Below are 20,430 nucleotides of genomic sequence, written 5' to 3'. Positions count from 1 at the left end.
TGTTGCTGCTGGAAAAGCCATTCCCCCACTCAGTTCAACAATGTGCATATGCTCATCTTGTTTGACTTGGTTTATGATTATATACAATAGTGCCGTCAAATAAATCGTTTTCAAAATGTTAACTACCTTATGGAGAAGAATGGTTTGCTATCTTTTTAGTATATGGCTTTGCTTTACTCATTAGATAAGTTCTGTCCTCTAAATTTTCCCAGAGTCTCAATCCCTCAGTCCCTGTGAGGCTAGAGAATGGTGAATCTGAGCATAAAGTGGGTAGGATGGACCCCTCTTTATAAAATAGAAATTTTGCTTTTCTGTTCTTCCCATTTCTCTTACTGCTTAAGGCTAAGGAGGCAGAGAAAATAAAGTGAGCAGAAGGGTTATAGGGATATGGTTCATCAGGCAGGTAGTTAAAGCAATTCTAAGATACTCTATGGATTCACAGAACCAGAAAGAAATGCTAATGACCATAGATTTATATAGCTTTGCCTCACTGACAGCTGAGATGCAGGGCAAGGAAACTACTGCAATGTCTCTCAACTATTATTCTTACCAACAGTCAAAGGACTAAAAAGGCATGCAGGTAAGGGAACATACATTTGCCTTGTCCTAACTATATGTCAGATCTCTGTCAGAACCTCAAAACAACCCTGAAAATTTGATGCTATTATCTCCATTGTACAAATGAGGGAACAAAGACTGAGAACTTGAATAATTTGTCAAAGTTTACATAACTCAGTAGTGCTGGAGAATGAATTTAGACCCAAGTATGCGTTATTCAAAGACCAAATATCTAAAATAATTTTTCAAGAACTCTAAGTTGCTTCTTAAACATGAAGTACCAAGGGACTTCCCTGGTGATCCAGTGGTTAAGACTTCACTTTCTAATGCAGGAGGCGTGGGTTCGATCCCTGGTTGGGGAGCTAAGATCCCACATGTCTCTGGGCTGAAAAAAAACCCCAAAACATAAAACAGAAGCAATATTGTAACAAATTCAATAAAAAGACTTTAAAAATGGTCCTCATCAAAAAATCTTGGGCTTCCCTGGTGGTGCAAAGGTTGAGAGTCCTCCTGCCAATGCAGGGGACACGGGTTCGTGCCCCGGTCCGGGAGGATCCCACATGCCACGGAGCGGCTGGGCCCGTGAGTCATGGACACTGATCCTGCGCGTCCGGAGCCTGTGCTCCGCAACGGGAGAAGCCACAGCAGTGAGAGGACCGCATACCACACACACACACACACAAAAGAAGTACCAAACAACCCTCACTGACCTAGTCTCGTCTTTTCTATACCCTGTTTCTTTGTCTAGAGGTCTTCAGTGGAGTTTTGCTATTGTTACTGAAGAGAACAGCAAGTTCTTTGTCATTGAAAACTGTTTCTGAATCAGGACACCTCAGTTTCAATGAGGTCTCTTCCTCAATCATGTATTTCCCTTTTTTCTTCTTTCCAGGGAAAGTAAAAAATGCTTCATGAATATTCAGAAAGAGAGATGTTCTGATACCACTATCACTCACCTATAAGGCAATATTGTATGAAAATAAGGACTTATAATCTTCTAAAAATAACTGCAACTGTGGAACTGCAATTCAAAACACACCTAATCCATTGAATTAGTATTCAGAATAACTGTAGGCCCTTAGTGCAATATTTGTAAATATATAATATCATATTTCAAATCATCAATGATTAGAATTCTCTGATTTAGAACATATACCTATATCAAAAAACTGAATAAAAAGCATAAACTTTAAAGGGAGTTCTGGTCATAATAGCAAAAATCTGACATTTGCCAAATTCATTTGATATTGTCCTTTTCCTGAAGCAATAAAGGGTAATTGTAATGGACAAATAAAAATGAAGCCATTCATAAACTATAATGTAATGACTAAACTAGCATGTGTCAGAGGAAATAAGAATGAACAGCAATCAGCCCTGACCTCTTCCCTTTGCCTAGGGCATCAGAGGGGCATTCCTCTTCAATGACTGTTCACATATTGCTTGGACATTTGCAAAATATGCCATTTACATTCTAAGAAAATGTGATACATTTTCTTAAAAATATTTTAGTACTTTTAATAAAAACAAAATATGTTGTCGATATAATAGACTTAGGAAACATTGTGTTCAATTCTGAATATAGTTCAGGAGGAGTTAAACACTAAAGCATCTTCAGTACTTCTCCAAAGGAGATAATTTTTGCCCAAAAGTTTTGGAAGTAATAAGGCTCCTTTATATTTACCAATAAATAACCATCACCACACTACAGCCACCTCCTGAAACAGTTTGGTGCAAAAAAAGAGCTTTGGGCTGACTATTCCAAATATATTAATTAAAATACAAAGTGTCACTAAAGTTTTTAGGGATGTACAAACACACATACACCCACGGTCTTACATGATCTGTCATTTAACATTATTAAGGCCTGAGGTCCAACCTACTACCTTCTATCTGGTTAAGGGGAGACTTTTTGTAATGGGTGGTGGGAAAGCCACCAATATTAGGCAGATTCCTTAACAAAAAAATAGTAATATTTAAGAGAATTTTTCCCTCAACCAATCGTTCTCAGTTTTGTCTCCATTCAATATCTGAGGAGCTTTTAAAAATCCTAGGTTCCATCCCAAGAGGTCCTTGTATAATGTTCCTGTACTATGTTCTGGAATTTAAAAAAAACCTCAGGTGATTCTAATATGCAACCAACACTGAGGACAACTGCCTAAGCTTTGTATTTTTTGACTATCTAGACTCCCTCTTACCCACCGAGTCATTTGTTCTCATCAATTCAAGAGGCTGTAGCTGGAGACCATCTCAGGCTTTCCCTAAAGCCCAATCAATAGCTGGGGAGATACCCCTCTCCCCACCTATTACCATATAGTAAAACAATTCTGTCTCATGCTTAAACAGAACAATGAGTGAGTGACTAAGCCTCTTTGAGTTGAAAGCTTTCAGTTCTTCAGAAAAAAATGAAAGATCCAAACTATCTGATTGTTCCCACCCACATCTGTCTCAGCATCTCTCTTCCCTCCATTTTTTTGTCTCAGGCTTTAATTGGTTTCTGTCACAGAGTTTTATTCATCTACCTGTTCATGATTGATTTGTTCTCTCTCATGATCCAATGTAATCCATGAGAGTAAGAACTTTTAATTCCTGTACCTGAGCACATTGCCAAATATACAGCAGGCCTCCAAAAAGGATATCTGGTTTGCATAAATAAAAAGAGATTGTAGGCCTTCCTTGGTGGCACAGTGGTTGAGAGTCCGCCTGCCGATGCAGGGGACACGGGTTCGTGCCCCGGTCCGGGAAGATCCCACACATGCCGCAGAGCGGCTGGGCCCATGAGCCATGGCCGCTGAGCCTGCGCGTCCGGAGCCTGTGCTCCGCAACGGGAGAGGCCACGGCAGTGAGTGGCCCGCGTATCGCAAAAAAAAAAAAAAAAGCACACCTGTGGGAAGGAATTCTTCTGGGAAGGAAGGCCACCTATCTACCTATTGTCTCTTATTTTCCAGCTCTTTCATACAATGTTTCATACAATGCGGCATGTGTGGGATCTTCCCGGACCGGGGCACGAACCCGTGTCCCCTGCATCGGCAGGCGGACTCTCAACCACTGTGCCACCAAGGAAGCCCACAAGTTCACTTTTGAAACAGGAGTATGCAATGGTGGCAGGAGAAGGAGTTGCTGTTGTGGACCTGGATGCAATCTTCTGTTCCTACAGCTGGGGCCCTATCCCACCTTACAGAATTGTAGGATCATGTTTTAGATTGAATATGTATCCTTTTGGTGTATTCTAATTTAAGTAGTGGGTGGTTAAGGCTATTACTTTTGCTTTAGGGAAATTCATGAGGAGGAAGAGTCAACCATGCAGGTCAAACACTAAGATCCTCTAGCACCTCCTCCAAGCAACAGGAGAACAGGCTTAGGATTTTCAATAGACTCCTCCAATGGATCAAACTCTGACAGTTACAATCCAATGTTGTTATAGATATTTTTCTTGAGATTTTAAATAAGAATTTCCACAGTAGTTATTCTTCTTATTATTCCAAAGCATAATATATGGACAGAATTTATAAAGAAAGCATATATATTATTTAGCAGTGGGTGGTAAGGGTCTGTTGTAAAAGTATGTGCTGGTATAAGTGTGTACATATATGTGTGTATAACTTTGTTTTATTTTATTTATAGGTATAATATATACATATGTGTACATAGCATTGTGTATGTGTATATATATAATTGTATACATATATAATTGTGAATATATATAATGTAATTGACTCTAATACACCAGGAATTTTTACATGATTTTTTTCATATTATACAAATGAGGAAACTGAGATTAAAATACTTAACTATATGTTAAACATATGTTTAATATCACTTAGCTAACAAGGAGAAGATTTAGAGTATTTGCTCAGAACCCCAATTACAGTCTCATAATGAATATCTCATAGTTTCCCTGTTAGAAAATTTGTAAAGCATAAAGACCCAAAACATATTTTATCTACATGTCATTTTTCTTTCCTGATTAACTGTTAGCTTAGGTATCATATGCCAGCATGAGCACTACAATGCATTCAGTTGACTCAGATCTGATATATATTCATATGCATACATACATTTGATATGCAAAACATTATAATTAAATCTCTTCAAGTGTTGGAGTATTGGTGGTAGATTTAGAACACTGTGAATTCTTTAGTCATGATGAATAACAAAGAATATAATTTTGATGTCTGATTGCTTTCATTTCTTTCTAACATACCTGTTAGTTCTCAAAAGAGATAAAGCAAATAAAGCAAGGAAAATAGGATAGTAATAACTTTACATGAAGAAAATCAGTAATAGGAATAGAAGTTTCATAACACTTATTAGGTCATCTTGTCAAACCCTAAGGGTTGGTGTAGATTGCCTTTGAAATCTGCTTTCTAGTTTTTTTTTATCAAAAATAGTTACAAAAAGTGTCAAATAGAAAAGTATTTCTTCTGAGCTATTAATGCCTGATGCTCAAAATCAATGCCATTAATATTCATTGCAGCAGAACTTTCATTGTTATCATGGTCAGAGATCATTTGAAAATGTTTTTGTATGAATGCTAATAAAGAAATCAGTAGTTCTAAAGGCATTTATTAGTGGTTAAAAATTCCCCATTTTGAAAGGGAATTGATTAGAATATGTGAGGGTTTGTTAGAATACAGCATTTGTTTGTTTATTCATTTGTCTAAAGCCACATTTCAAACACTGCAGGCATCATTCTACCAAAGCTTTGGAAAGAGTCATTAACAATAAATATCAATTTTAAAAACACAAAAATGAAAAGTATAAAATTAAAATCTGTGGGTAAAACAGTCACTAAAGGCCAAACTAGTTCATAGCAAAGAAGAAGGGTGGAAATTTAGATACCAAAGGTCTAATGCTCTCAAAAGTTTTCTGAATTGGCCTCAAATGAGAGTATCATGTAGTGATGCAGAACAGAAACTTTCATTGGCTCAGCTAAGAAACCCTTACACTGTGTGACTCCATGGTCCCCAGGATGTGTGGCTATCTCACTTCCCCATTTTCACAACATTAAGAATGATATGGTTCCTGACTACTACTATGATTTACTTGTGAACCTCTCAGCTTTTCTTCTCTTAAAAATTCCCCTTCTACTATATGTCATATATTACTTGCAGTTTAAGATGAGATAATTTCATGTTAATTTCAAGTGTCTGTTTCATCTTAATATAGCTACTGTAATTTTACTGATTTTTTAAAACTGCATAATTTCCATATTCACCTGAATTTTTTAACTGGCATATACTTTAATTAGTGTAAATGTTCTTTCAAAGTATAATCTGAATAAAATATGATTTAGTTTATCATATTATAAACTTTTATAGATGACCAAAGAGTTAAATAGTCATGGGTAATATAAATTAATTATCCTTAAAATAATAGTAATGAAAAATCAGATTAAAATAGTCAATCTTCAGTTTCAGATTTTTTTATAAAGCATCGGCTATTATGTAGGGATAGTGTTGCAGATGAAGTGGAGTGGGGAGCTATCTAACTGTGGTACAGTTAGTCTTCATACAGATGGTAGGGTAGAACACAGACCATCGTGTGCTGATGTCACTCCTGCCAAACCAATGACATGCCAAGGTTACATTACCTAAGGTTGTGGGTCTTTGTGGACTGGTACAGTCTTCCCTCCACCCTGGCTACATCAATAATGAAACTGTAGGCTTGCTTGCTAGAGGAATTAAAGAGTCATTGGGAAGCTGTTACCACTCACTGACATGCATGTTTATCTCATGGCAATAGCCTAAAATTAGTTTTACTTCTATATGCTTCAAAATTATTTTCCAAAACTACTGTGCAAGTAGATATATAGTATATACACACGCACGTATATATATTTATATTTTTCTTTAAGTTTAAATACTCGCAAATGGAAGTGGATTCCATTTTGTGTGGCATGAAATTTATACAATTTTGTGAACTCTTTTTAAGGAAAACAATACGAAATCATGAATGCAAAAAAAGATGTGAAAAATATTTACATAGAATGAGAAAGAAATCACAACAAATTACACATTTAAAAACTGACAAGTAACATAAACACCAAAATATCCAGAAAAACAACATATTTTTATTAATTTATTGCCTGATAGTCATCTATAATACTTTTTGATTCCAGTGTTGTTGGCAACATAGTTTTTGATCATGTCTTCATATGATAATGATTTTGTCATACTTTCTACAAAGAAAAGAAAGACAACCAGTCTCTCTTTTAATATAGTTGGTTGGAATTTATTTTCCATGATTTTGGTTGGAATACATAATGCATGTGACTTTACAAAGATATATACTTACTATTTCTAGTAATGCACAGGTTTTATCCCATGCACCTTAAAATTCTAAAATTTCTGCTTTGTGCAATACCCAGGCAAAAAACTAGAGATGGTATAGTGTATTTCTAATTGTCAAAAAATGCATTATCAAGTATATTTCTGAGAGGAGGGAATTTCTGTTTAAAGTAGGTATTAATAAGAATCTTCTACTAACAATTGTATACATATAATTACTGGAAAAATTGTCCTCAAACCAGCTCTGGCTCTTCTCAAATCTTGTTTCTCCTCCATTATCCACATATTTCAAGTGCTGGATGCCAGTGGACATGCTGATATCACAACATGACCTCTGGCCTTGTGATGATAATGATAGGCTGTCACAGTGAGTGGGAAGAATATAGAATGGTACAGAAGTCATTTTTACACTAGAACAGCTAGCAATAATGGCCCTACACCAAGTGAGTTTGAACTGTATAAATTTTTCTCACCAAACTAAATGTATTGCAAACTCAATTTTCCCTTTGGATAACAAAATTCCCAAGGCCACTTTAAAAACGTATACAGAAGGAATATGATGGAGTGTAAGTCGAATTGGAATGCAACAGAGATCTTAACTGATTACAGTTAAAATAACTTGTTTTGAAAATTTAATAAGAACAGGTGGCCTTATAAACACATTGTTAGAGCCTTTCTCAGGCTTAGATAAAGCCTGTGCAAATGAAGGGTCCTGAACTTAAGCTTCATTAGCTCCACAGTAAACTGTGCCTCTAATTGCAAAGGTTATCCTGTTTAGCATATTGTATATATTGATAGAAATTTGGCATATCTCTTTTAAATGTACCCAAAGGCATATAAATATGATTCAATACTACCATTATTTATTCTAAAATATATGAACAAGGTCTTTGTTAAGAGATTACATTTGCAGTGTTTACTTTTCTCCTTGAGCTAATATTTTACAACACGAGGAATACAGCCAAAATTTTATAATAACTATAAATGGTGTGTAACTTTAAAAACTGTGAATCACTATATTGTACACTTGTAACTTATATAATATTGTACATAAATGGATGTTGAATTTGGTCAAAAGCTTTTTCTAAATCTATTGAAATGATCACATGATTTCTTTATTCAATTTGTTAATGTGGTGTATCACATTGATTGATTTTTGGATATTGAAAAATCCTTGCATCCCTGGGAAAAATTCCACTCAGTCATGGTATATGATCCTTTAAATATATTGTTGGATTTGATTTGCTAATATTTTGTTGAGGATTTTTGCATCTATGTTCATCAGTGATACTGACTTGTAATCTTCTTTTTTGTGTGATATGTTTTTCCGGTTTTCATACCAGGGTGATGCTGGCCTCATAGAATGACTTCAAAAGTGTTCCTTCCTCTGCAATTTTTTGGAAGAGTTTAAGAAGGATAGGTGTTAACTCTTCTTTAAATGTTTGGTAGAATTCACCTGGTCCTAGACGTCTGTTTGTTGGGAGATTTTTATTACTGATTCCATTTTATTATTGGTAGTTGGTCTGTCCACATTTTCTATTTCTTCCTGGTTCAGTCATAGGATATTGTACCTCTGAAAATTTGTCCACTTTTTTTAGGTTGTCCATTTTATTGGCATATAGTTTTTCATAGTAGTAGTTGCTTATGGCCTTTGTATTTTTGTGGTGTTGGTTGTAACCTCTTCTTTATTTCTGATTTTATTGATTTGGGCCCCCTCTGTTTTTTTCTTGATGAGTCTGGTTAAAGGCTTATCAATTTTGTTTATCTTTTCCTAGAATCAGCTTTTAGTTTCATTGATCTTTTCCATTTTTTGTTTTAGTCTCTATTTCATTTATTTCTGCTCTGATCTTTATGATTTCTTTCCTTCTGCTAACTTTGAGGTTTTGTTTTTCTTTCTCTAGTGCTTTAAGTGTAATGTTAGGTCATTTATTTGAGATTTTTCTATGGCACACAGCAAAAGCAGTTCTAAGAGGGAAGTTTATAGAGATTCAAGCTTACCTTAGGGAACTAAAGGATTTTTGAATGAGGTATAATAAGAATGAAAGCACGACTATTTATATGTGACATTTCATTTAGTTTTGCATCACTTCTTTTCCAAAGTAGTCTGTTTTCCATACTGTATTAGTTTTCTACTGTTTTACAATAAATTACTACAAATTTAGTGGGTTAAACTAACACCCACTTATTAGGTCACATTTCTGTAGGTCAGAAGTCTAGCATGACATGACTGGGTTCTCTGCTCAGTATCTTACACAGCTGAAATCAAGGTGTTGGCCAGTTGTGTTCTCATCTCCAGTCTTGACTAAGGAAGAGTCCAATTCCAACTTATTCATATTGTTGGAAGGATACAGTTCTTTGTGGCTACATGACTGAAGTCCCCTGAAGCTCGGGGCCACTCTCATCTCTTAGAAGTGGCTAGCATACACTCCATCTTCAAATCCAATAACAACGTAACAGAGAACTGAATCCTTTTTGTGCTTTGAAACACTTTGACTTTCCTTCTGAAACCAGCTGGAGAAAAATCTCTGCTTTTTAAAGGGCTCAGGTGATTAAGTTAATATCTATTAACCTAATAGAGATAATATCTATTTTGAAAAATTATCTATTTTTTAAAAATTATCTCTACCATATAACATAACCTAATCATGAGAGTCATTAAGTTGGGAGGACATCTTAGAATCCAGCTTACCACATATATTCATGAATTTGCTGAATCTCTATTACTATCAAAGATCTTTTTATTTCCAGATTCAATGTTCTCTTTCTTGAGAACATTTTAGCTTAACAAGTTTGATATCATCTTTGTTGAATCTCTTTCCTGTCAACTTGTGCAATGAATTTTCTTTCTTTTTGATTCTTCTAATTTTCATTTTAGTCTTAGTCATTCTCTTTCACTTGATCTTTATTCTCTACCTATTTCATGAAGATTGGTTTTTCTTAATATGTTCAGCCATCCTCTCTCTTTCTCTCTCTCTCTCTCTCTCTCATACACACACACACACACACACACACACACACACACATAACATTTATTTCCATACATTTGACATCTAGATTGAAAAGTCTTAACTGTTCTTAAGAATTCTTTTAAGTGCTAACTGGACATCTTCCCCCAGAAGTTTCACTATTACCTCATACCTTTAGCATAACTGAAACAATTATTTATTCCTTGGGAACTGACCTATGTTACTGCTTGAGGGTCACTAAAATACAGTATTTACAATCTAAGACCCTGAAGCCAGATTTCCTGGGTCCATTCTTGGCTTTACTTCTTATCAGATGTGTTACCTTGAAAAAAGTATTTAATCTCTCTTTTTCGCAGTTTCCTAAACTAAAGGATGGGAATTAAAATTTAGGTTTATTAGCATGCCAAAGCTGAATACCTCACCCTTCAATCAATCTTTAATCAAGTCTTACCAATAGTAGGAAAAATATGATTCCTAAAAATATTCATTTCAACCTCACTAATAGCCCTAAATAGTTCCATTTTCTGTTTTAATTTTATTTCTAAATATTATTTAGAATTCCTATCTCTTATTCTTTCTCCAAACAATTCTTCAGATCACAAACGAGATGATACAGCTTCATTCATTCATTCATTCTTCATTTGTTTCACTTTAAGCACAAATGAGGTCATACTATTTCCCTGTTTACAACTTTTCATAGGTCATCATTACCTACGAAAGTTAGGTACATTTCTTCTTTTTTTCTTTTCTTTTCTTTTCTTTTTTTTTTTTTTTTTTTGCGGTACGCGGGCCTCTCACTGTTGTGGCCTCTCCTGTTGCAGAGCACAGGCTCCGGACGTGCAGGCTCAGCGGCCATGGCTCAGGGGCCCAGCCGCTCAGCGGCATGTGGGATCCTCCCGGACGGTGGCACAAACCCGTGTCCCCTGAATTGGCAGGTGGACTCTCAACCACTGTGCCACCAGGGAAGCCCTGGTACATTTCTTAAGTCATTCATAATTATCAAATTTAAATCAAGACATTTTTCTCCATCCTGAGTTGGAAATCATTGGAAACCCATTTTCCATCTACTCTGAGAAGTAGAGATCTGTCAGCATCACATTCAAAACCTTACTTTAATAAACTTCCAAATTTGAATGACTGCAAGTTGTGGTATACAGTCTCCAGTTTGTCAGTCTTCACTGAGTCCACTTTGTGCTTGGAGATTACCTGAATGTTTTTGGAGCTAATAGAGATTTTACATCTTGCCTATCAAAAAGGCATAAAGGCATTATTAGCAGGACAATATAGATACTCTACAATTTGGCCTTTCTGATCTCATTGCCTGCCATTTCTTACCTACTTTTTACATCCAAACCCATTAGTACTACTGGAGTTTATTTCCTAGATGATAGCATTTTAAGGTCACATGATCCTTGGCTCAATCAATAGTCTCTATCCAAAATCTCATTTTTTAACCTGAATTCTTTTTTCAACCTACTCATTTTCTCAGCTTCTGCTTGAATAGATCTATTACAGGGAAATGAAATTTCCTCCTCTAAGTGTCCATAACACTTTGTATATTTCTATTTTTATAACATATATCCTATATTATAATTATTTGGATAGATACCCATCTTTCTAGAGAGAATGTGAATTCACTCACAGGAATATTATGTTTCCTTACTTACAGAGTCCTGGCATGGTGTTTGGAATATAGTAGAGTGGTAATAAATGTAATGAATAATTTTTCAGGTTTTACAATGGCAACATAAAATTTCAGAAACTGGATGAAATTTTACTGATGCACATTCTTTTAGTGTTTGAAGGATAAGGAGGTGGTTAGGAAAGGTAACATGTGATGTAGACAGGAGGTCCTCACAAATTCTACCTGTCCTCGTGTCTACCACAGATATTTTTAATACTAAATAGAGAAGAGAGGTTTGCAACTGATTTTTAATTATTGTAATCTGATCCTCAGTTTGTTTTGCTTTGCTCACTTGAGCAAATAAAGGAAGTGAGAACTGAATAAAAATGGAAAAGAAAAGAAAGCATTATCTATTTGGAAATTTTAGGGGAGTGTTTAGGCAAAACTGGTAAGGCCTAGAATAAAGTTCTGATGAGAACAATAGAGATGACAGGTTTCTGCTCTTTGTATCACACACATTGAATGCACCTATAAATATCTGTCTTTGGTTAAATCGACATTAAAGAGAGAATTGAGACAGGTTTAAAATGTACATATCCAGTAATAATTTTTAAAAATATATATTCCTTCTGGAGTTGAACCTTTAAAATTATCAGCACATTTGCTATCTCCTAAGGTAAGTCAATTTTGTAAGAAAGCATTGTGAAGCATGATCATAAATAGTATCTTTTCTGTTAAAGAAATGTATAAGGAAGATTTTCTCAGTTTCTCATGTTAGGAAGTATTTTGATTTGAAAAGTGGCAATTCCAACACTTTGTTCCTAAATCATGTCATGAAATAATGTTGTAAAAAGCTTTTTAGAACTCATATAAAAATATAATCTCCAATTTAGACCACACTTTGAAAGACAGCTTCACCAAACACATATTTAATTCCTCCTTACATATCTTAGAAAAAAGCATGCAAACAGTTTAGTTGTATGCACTGAACAATATCTGTAAAAAGGAACATGTCTTCAATTCCAGAACATGTGTGACACAGCACCTAAGGATGACAGAGCATCCTCCTCTGTTATCCATGCTAATAATATTTTTTCAAGATTAACTTTTAAATTATATCCCTACATTTTTCTTAGCAATTTTAAACCAAATAAAAGAAAATATCTTGTCTAGATAGCATCAATATATAAGTTAAAGTTAGTATCATTTACTGAAACAAGTGAAAACAGTTTAATAGTCACTAACAGTAAATGATAAAAATAACCAATAACAACTAACAATAAACAATAAAAGATTATCAGTCATTGGTTTCATAATTAAAGTGACTTTAAGAGAAAATGGAATATATGGTATTATAAGCATATTAACAATTTTAAATTTGGATTGTCTGTGATAATTCATGATGTATGGCTGCCAATATCCACTTCACTAAATTGCAGTAGATGACATAACAAAGGAAAAAAAAATTGTCATGAGACTAAAGAAAACTCTAAATACATAATTCTGTTTTTGCAAGTTATTTACATGGATTATGAAAATAAGTCTATACATATAATGATTGATTTTAGATTATTGGTACCATATTAATTGACATAATTAGTTTTGTAAATAAAAATTCCCTGCCCCACTTTTCTCCCTTTTCAGTCAAGTTTACCTCAAGGCTTAATCCCATTTGTTGTTTGTGCCCTTGAAATCTACCTCTCAAGCTGCTTCCTGCTGTTGCTACAACTTAGATTTCCCAGAAAGGACTTACATTAGCGTGCCAGGGTTTAATTCATAAAATATTTCTAACGCCACAGATTAGTTCTGAGCCATTTTACAGCTTTGGAAAGTCTATATCATAAAGAATGCTCCCTTTCATTCCAAAGCCATTTGCATTTTATTTGTGCCTCAAAGGAGGAACAATCCACACTGATTAGAATCTGCAGACACTGTGTGTAATGAAAAATTAATTGCATCAATCTTTTCACTGTAGTGGTCTTAACAACTCATTTTCAACTGGTCATTTTTCCACCTGCTCACCAGGGCCCAGGCAGCTGAGGCAAGCATATCTCTGACATTTACAGAATACCAATGAAACTAAGGTCATCAGTATATCATACAAGTGGGAGCTGAGAATCCTGAAAGAGATGTAAGCTGTTTGGATGAGCTAGAACTATTATGTGACAGTGGAGGGCAAATACATGCTATGACAACCCATCTAGGCATGGTTTGAATTAACAAAATAGAAAGGAAGGAAGAAAGCCTAAATTACCAACAGGAAATGTTAGAGTAGTGCCAGCTCATTGGAGATTGAGTGTTATATGCCGCTGACAGTGGTGATAAATCAACAGTTGCATGCTAGCATCATTGTAGGAAATTTGATATGTCAGGTGGCAACAGTAGCCAACGCATACACATCAAAACAGGGATTTTGCTTTTGATATAGGGTTGTAATTTACTATACTTTGTAAAATACACATTTTAGTTATTTTTTGACAACACTCCTCATGTTTTTATTGATAAAGTTACACATTAAATTTCTCCTCAATACAGGTTTTATATTTTAAGAAAATTCTTACAACTGCAGGTTTTCAATAATTTTCCATGTTTCTCACAGTTTTCTAGGTCTTCATATCAAAGTAAACACTGTGTTTTCTAGATTTTTCTTGATTTTAACATCAAAATAAACACATAGCAAACAAATAAGCAAATTAAAGGCAATGTCCAAGATCAGTTTAATTTCAGATGTTCACCTGGGTTCTGTAAGACCTTGCTATTCGAATTGTGTTCCACAGACCAATCACCCAGGAGCTACTTAAGAGACACAGAATCTCTGGCTTAGCCTCAGATTTACTAAATTGCAATTTGTATTTTAACAAGATCCTCAGATGCTTTAAAGCAGTGCTTCTCAAATTTTAATGTGATACTGTAATGCATAACTGGAGGGCCTGATAAAAATCCAGATTCCTGAGCCCACCTCCAGACGTTCTGACTCAATAGGTCTAGGGTTGGCACAAGGGTTTGTATACTAACACCCCCAGGTGATACTGATATGCTGGGTCTATGGAACACACTGTGAGTGACACTTCTTTAAGAAAAGTTATGAATGAAAGACTCATTTTGGTTGTTTTCCTTCACTGTTCAGAATGTCACAGTAATGCCACTTTATTGGTAAAATGTGTCATAAAAATAAAAGAAATAGAGATTTCTTTACCCTATTCCATAGTCTTTAGGGTTGCAGTGGGTATCTACTTAATATATATATATAAAAAAAAGATCAGAGAAGGAATTTTGAATTACACAGAAACGTTTTCAGGCCTTCATACTAATGAGGGGAGAAAAACATCTTCTGTATAACTTGCATCACCCTGATGTGGTAGAACAATGGGGGAGAATCTCAGTGAAAGAGGCCCACCCTGTAGCCCTGAAGGGTTCTTCGAGGAAGAGATTGTGGGAGTATGAGATATAGGTCTATAAAAGAGAAGACCTTAGCTTTGATGGAGGAAGATTTTAGTTTTAAGGTATGGAAAATTTGATGTAAAAGAGTGATCTAAAGAGCCACATTATTTTGAAAAAAAAAGAAAAATTGTCATTCCATATGGTAGAGTTTTATCTTTATCAGATGAAGATATAAATGTGTGGTTATTACAAAAATACCTAGACCAGTGCCTAGACAGAATTGTAACCCTCTGAATACCTATCCAAATTGTATGAAAGAGCATTTATAACATTTAAAGAATCATTATTCAGAAAAGGAGCTTTTACAAGTACTCAATTTACAACTTCACTTTGATTCGCCATGACACTTTGCCTTTCTTTCATGCTTTCTTTCAAGTCTCTTTCAGCTCTTTAGTCATCAATTTTATGCCAAAGACAATTCCAATTATTATGTAAATAATTCATCATATGTATGAAAAGAATTAAATCACACCAGTAAAATGCAAATCATACAAGATATTCTCTGTTTATATAGTCACCTTTATTACTTTATTTTTGAAATATAATTGATAGTGATTACAATGACTCCATTATCCCCTGAACTATTTACAGGGATGAGTGGTAATATATTCATCATGGTATAGAAAATGCACATTTACCCTCATAGCCAGAAATCTGAATTTTACTCACATGTTACTTATCAATAATTTTAGTAGAAAATGTGTACCCTTATTGGGTACAATAGAGATTTTGCATTGCTAAACATTTTTATTTGCATGTTGATAAAGTAAAATTTTCCAAAAAATTGAAATCATGATAAGGAGATTCAGCAGCTTACAGAGTTCCAAAATATCCCAGTAGAATACAATCGAACATATATACATCTATAGAATCAGATAATCCTAGATTACTGGTTGCTGTCTGGTTGCTAGATTGTAACCAGTAATCTAATTTGCCCATTTCAAAGTGGTTCACAATGTTTCCTAAAAATGCTGAGTATTTTTAAGAAATACTAAGAAAAAGTAATCATTTTTTTCTAACAAAAAATTACATTATTTTCCTCCAAAAGTTTTATGGAGCAGACTCAAGAGAAGGAAAAAAAAATAAGATCTTATAAAAAAATTAAAAATATTTAAATGGGACTCACTATTACAAGAATAAAATTTAATATCTAAATGTGCTTCATTCCTAGAGAGTTTTCCTATCCAAAGTGAGTGTTCCTCTGCAGAAAGTACATACTTTCTCTTTCTAGCCTGGAATTAAGTTCCTCAGTGATGTTAAATGTGTATAAAGCAGGGGGTTTTAGAACAACTTAATAGGAATTTATCTAGTGATTTGCCTGTGGGAGTTGTAAAATTTTTTGAGAAAAATTATTTTAAGTATCGTTTGCAGAAGATAAAATATGCTGATATTATTCATTTATTTTATGAGGTTTGAAATATGACCTTTTACTAAATAATTATAGCCCTTTCCCATTCATTTAGAAACAAAACTGAAATAGTAATATATATAGCCAAATATAAAACCCATCACATTAGTTAATAGCTCACTTCCTCAATTTTTGTTGTTGTTGTTGTTGTTTTATGTGTGTGGGGGGCATGGAAACAAGATTCCTTTCCTTTCTTCCTCATTGGCAGGAGGCTGCTACAAGACTATGCATATGCATGTCCTTATCTAAAAAGCCCTTCTAACTGACATGGTCTCTAAATGAAACAGGGTCAGGTGAGAATAAGTAGAGTTGTTTGTAAGGTAAGTTCTCCTTTACATCACTACAAAGTTCCTCACATCACCTTCAAATGCTAATTTTCCAAGGATACCCCTTTGGGTTGTTCAGTAGACAGAAAAGTCTCAGCATACATCAAAAATATTGGGCAACCTTTCTTGACAGGCACATGAAAAAGTTCTAATTTTATACTAATTGAAGAGCCTTCTACATTTCCCCTGTATTTAATGATTGCTACAGCCTCTTCTATGCAGAGTACATATGTAAATTAAAACAAAACAAAACCCAATAAAAGAACAAAAACACCTTTGCCAGAAAAATTTGGTGGGAGAAGCACAAAATTGATGTGTTTAATTGCGGTTTGTTTCTCATTTTTTCATTAAAAAATAATCAGCAACTTGTCAGAAAAAGTCTTTTAAATATTACACATGCTATTCCCCATCAAATTTTCAAATTTCAACCATGGCCAAAATCTCAGGATTTAGGTAAGTGAGGTGCTTGAAAAAATCTCACAAATGATTCAGTTTTATCTCTCTCCTCTGCTCAAAGTGGATTCTGTTATACCTGTCCTCTCCACCTTCTTTTAAGAATCATTGTTTTAAATGTAAAATATACTTTGAAGGCCAATTAGATTGGGGGTCATACTATTAAGTTATTTAAAGGACATATGTGTGTCCAGATCTCCTTTTGCTGCATTGCAGTCCCTAGTTTTTAGGTACATATAATTAGGTTCTTAAGAAATCTCATGAAGACCTTGATAATGTCTCTGTCGTTTTCACTGTAGTCATGTAGTTTGCTAAAACACACATTCACACAATATACACTAATGGTTACAAAGGAACCATAAAATCTATTGAGTAATAAATCTACCTTCTAAGTGTGTTTCACATACTGCTTAACTATGGAAACCTTTGATAAAACACAAATGTGTCTGATTGCCCAAATTATGGATTATGTGAAAACTACCACTTTAAAGCTTCTAAAATGGTTGTTTTCAATACTCTAAAAACAAAATAGTTCTGCCTTAATTCTCCCTGGTGTTTTAACTACAGCTTGAATGGTGTGTTCAATTCTACACATAATATTTTAAGAACATTTTAGAAAGTTAGTGTTACCAGCTGATGGTGAATAGGATGGTGAATGTTCTGAAAGTATACTATTGAAAAATAGTTAAAGAAACTGGGGCAATAGCCTTTGAAAGAGAGAACCTGAAGTCCTGTCATGTGAAAGGAAGTAGATACAATAGAGCTGCACAAAGCAGAAATGCAATTATGGATAAATATTAAATGGAATTTTTTTTTTTTTTTTTTTTTTTTTTTTTAGCCTCAGCATAATGTAAGTTCTTGCCTCAATCTGAAATTTCCAGAGATAGAGTAGGGGAGTGCTGCCACTGTAAGTGGCCAAACAGAGCCACTTTTTTTTTTCTGTTTTCCTAATGACCACCTATTCTCTAGACTCAACAGAGGCATTCTCTTCTCCAGATCAGTCTTGCCTAATCTCCTACTCTGCTTGGATCTTCTCCTGAGTGCTTAATCATAATAACATTTTATGCCCTTTATTACATTTATTATATTGTCTGTTTACTTGTATGCTTCCCCCACTAGGCAATGGTTTTTCAATACTAGTATCTGACATGGTAGTAAATATGAAGAAACATTCACTGAGAGGATTCCTATACTGTGATCTCTAAGAGCACATCAAATAATTGTTGAGGACCTACAATGAGTCAATGATGTGTCAGCAAGAAATAGCTTCTTCCCTCCTCTTTGGGAGTTCATAAAGTACATGTTGATCAATGTTAAAATCACATATGTAGCCCTTGCCAGTTGAGTGCATATGGCACCATCTCTTACTGATGAAGACATTGCCCCACATAACAAGAAAAGAAAGTTATGTCTCCACAAACCAACTGCTATAGTCTTAGCAAAGCAATTAATCTTTAAAATGTACTGGGTAGACAAAATATGAACCCCTTTCAAATGTCTGTGCACCTTTTGAAATATGTTAACCTTTCTGGATAATACTAGCCTCCTCCCATGGATAACAACACAAGCCTTTTTCTCCCTAAACATCACACTCCTAACTTTTTGATGTAGCTGCCAACTTGGATGTTCAATAGATTCCAAAATAAACTCTCAAAACTATTCCTCCCTTGATCTTTCCATTTTGGTAAAAGCCACCACTCCTAGAAGTCTTTCTTGATTCCTCACTTGCTTCTATTTCTCGCATGTGACCTGCTAGCAACTCCTGTCGCTGCTATCTCCACATGTCATGGGGCCGTCCTCTTTTGCACTTCACCGTTGCCATTTCAGGCAAGAGGCACCGTTGCAGACCAGGCCACCATCATCTCTCACTAGTTTAACTCCCATGGCCTCATACTAAACTTAAATTCCTAAATATTTTTATCCTATTTTGTAGCCAGCTATGCAACTGATCTCTTTGGTGATTTCCCACTGAATTTTTGATAGAAATACATATCTGGGGAAAGAAGACCCATATATATTTTTCTTTATTTTGAAATAGTTTAACTCAACAGATAAGTTTAAAAATTAGTACAAATATTTCCAATATACATTTCACCAGCTTCTCTAAATGTCATCATTTTACGATATCTGTTTTATCATTCTCCCAGATATAATTTTTCTCAGAGATATAATTGACATATAACATTGTGTAAGTTACCCAGATATAATTTTAAGTGGAAAGTATCCAGTTATAGAAGTTATAATCCAATTTTTGGACACACACAAAATTATATGTATGTGTTTGAAAGCATGTATAATAAATTGGTAACAGTGATTATCTCTGTGGAGAGATTCTAAGTTAATCATTTCCATATTTGAATTTTAAAATCAGGCATAGGCATTCCTTTTTTAAATCAGAAAAAAATTAAAATAAAAATTAAAGTGACTCAGAATGGCAGAAATGCACATCATTGGTAGTCAGTATTGTGATAATGTTTGTGCACCTTCTTGTCACTAGACTCTTAACTGGTCCATTCCTAGTGTCTTAGAAACCTGTATAGAACTCAGAACCTGTCCATCCTTTCAAAGAAAGATTGAATGACAATGACTTTTCTAAAGTGTAAAACTAAGAGAGCTAATTATATACCTCTTTTTCTATAGTATAGTAAAAATTGACATTGATTGTTAACAATTTATTTAAAAATAAATGAAGAGAAGTATAAAGATTAAACATTTTTGAAGGCAACAAATACACAGATGAAGATCATGGAGTGACAAGTTCATCTTCCATATTTTTGATGTTTACTGTTCTTTTTGATAGGAAGTTTTCTTGCTGAACAATAAATGTCAGTTTTTTCCATTTTCTACTGGAAAAAACAGAGTTATCATATGCTTAAGGTTTAAATAATTGTTCTTAACTCCTCAGAATGAGAAAAAAATCAAAACAAAGAGATGAAATAAACTGCCTAAGGTTACACAATTAGAGGGAGGAACGGAATAAAAATTACAGTTTTTTTCTGAACTTCATTCTAGGGCTTTCTCATTTTACCTGGTCTTTGAGAGATCTCCAGGGACTTTATAGCATAGAGTTAACAACAACAACAAAAAAAGATAGAAAAGAAAAAAGATAGAAAAGAGAAATCTAGGTTTTGCACCTAACCAAAAAACTGCATGATATAACCCCTGCCTACCATACATCAAATTGCTTGAAATTAATGAGACATAGACCTTGCAATTGAACTGGCCACCTGAACCTAATTTTATTATAATTTAGTATCCTTTTTCAAAAACAGAGTTCCCAGAATTGTACAAGCTTTGAGACCTACCAGACCTTCTCTAGTCAGGCTTCTCATCCTTTAGTCTCAACACAGTGTTTATCTTTTGGGAAGAG

Source organism: Mesoplodon densirostris, chromosome 1 (genome assembly GCF_025265405.1).
Source record: "Mesoplodon densirostris isolate mMesDen1 chromosome 1, mMesDen1 primary haplotype, whole genome shotgun sequence".
NCBI lineage: Eukaryota > Metazoa > Chordata > Mammalia > Artiodactyla > Ziphiidae > Mesoplodon > Mesoplodon densirostris.
Note: the sequence above shows the minus strand (reverse complement) of the source record.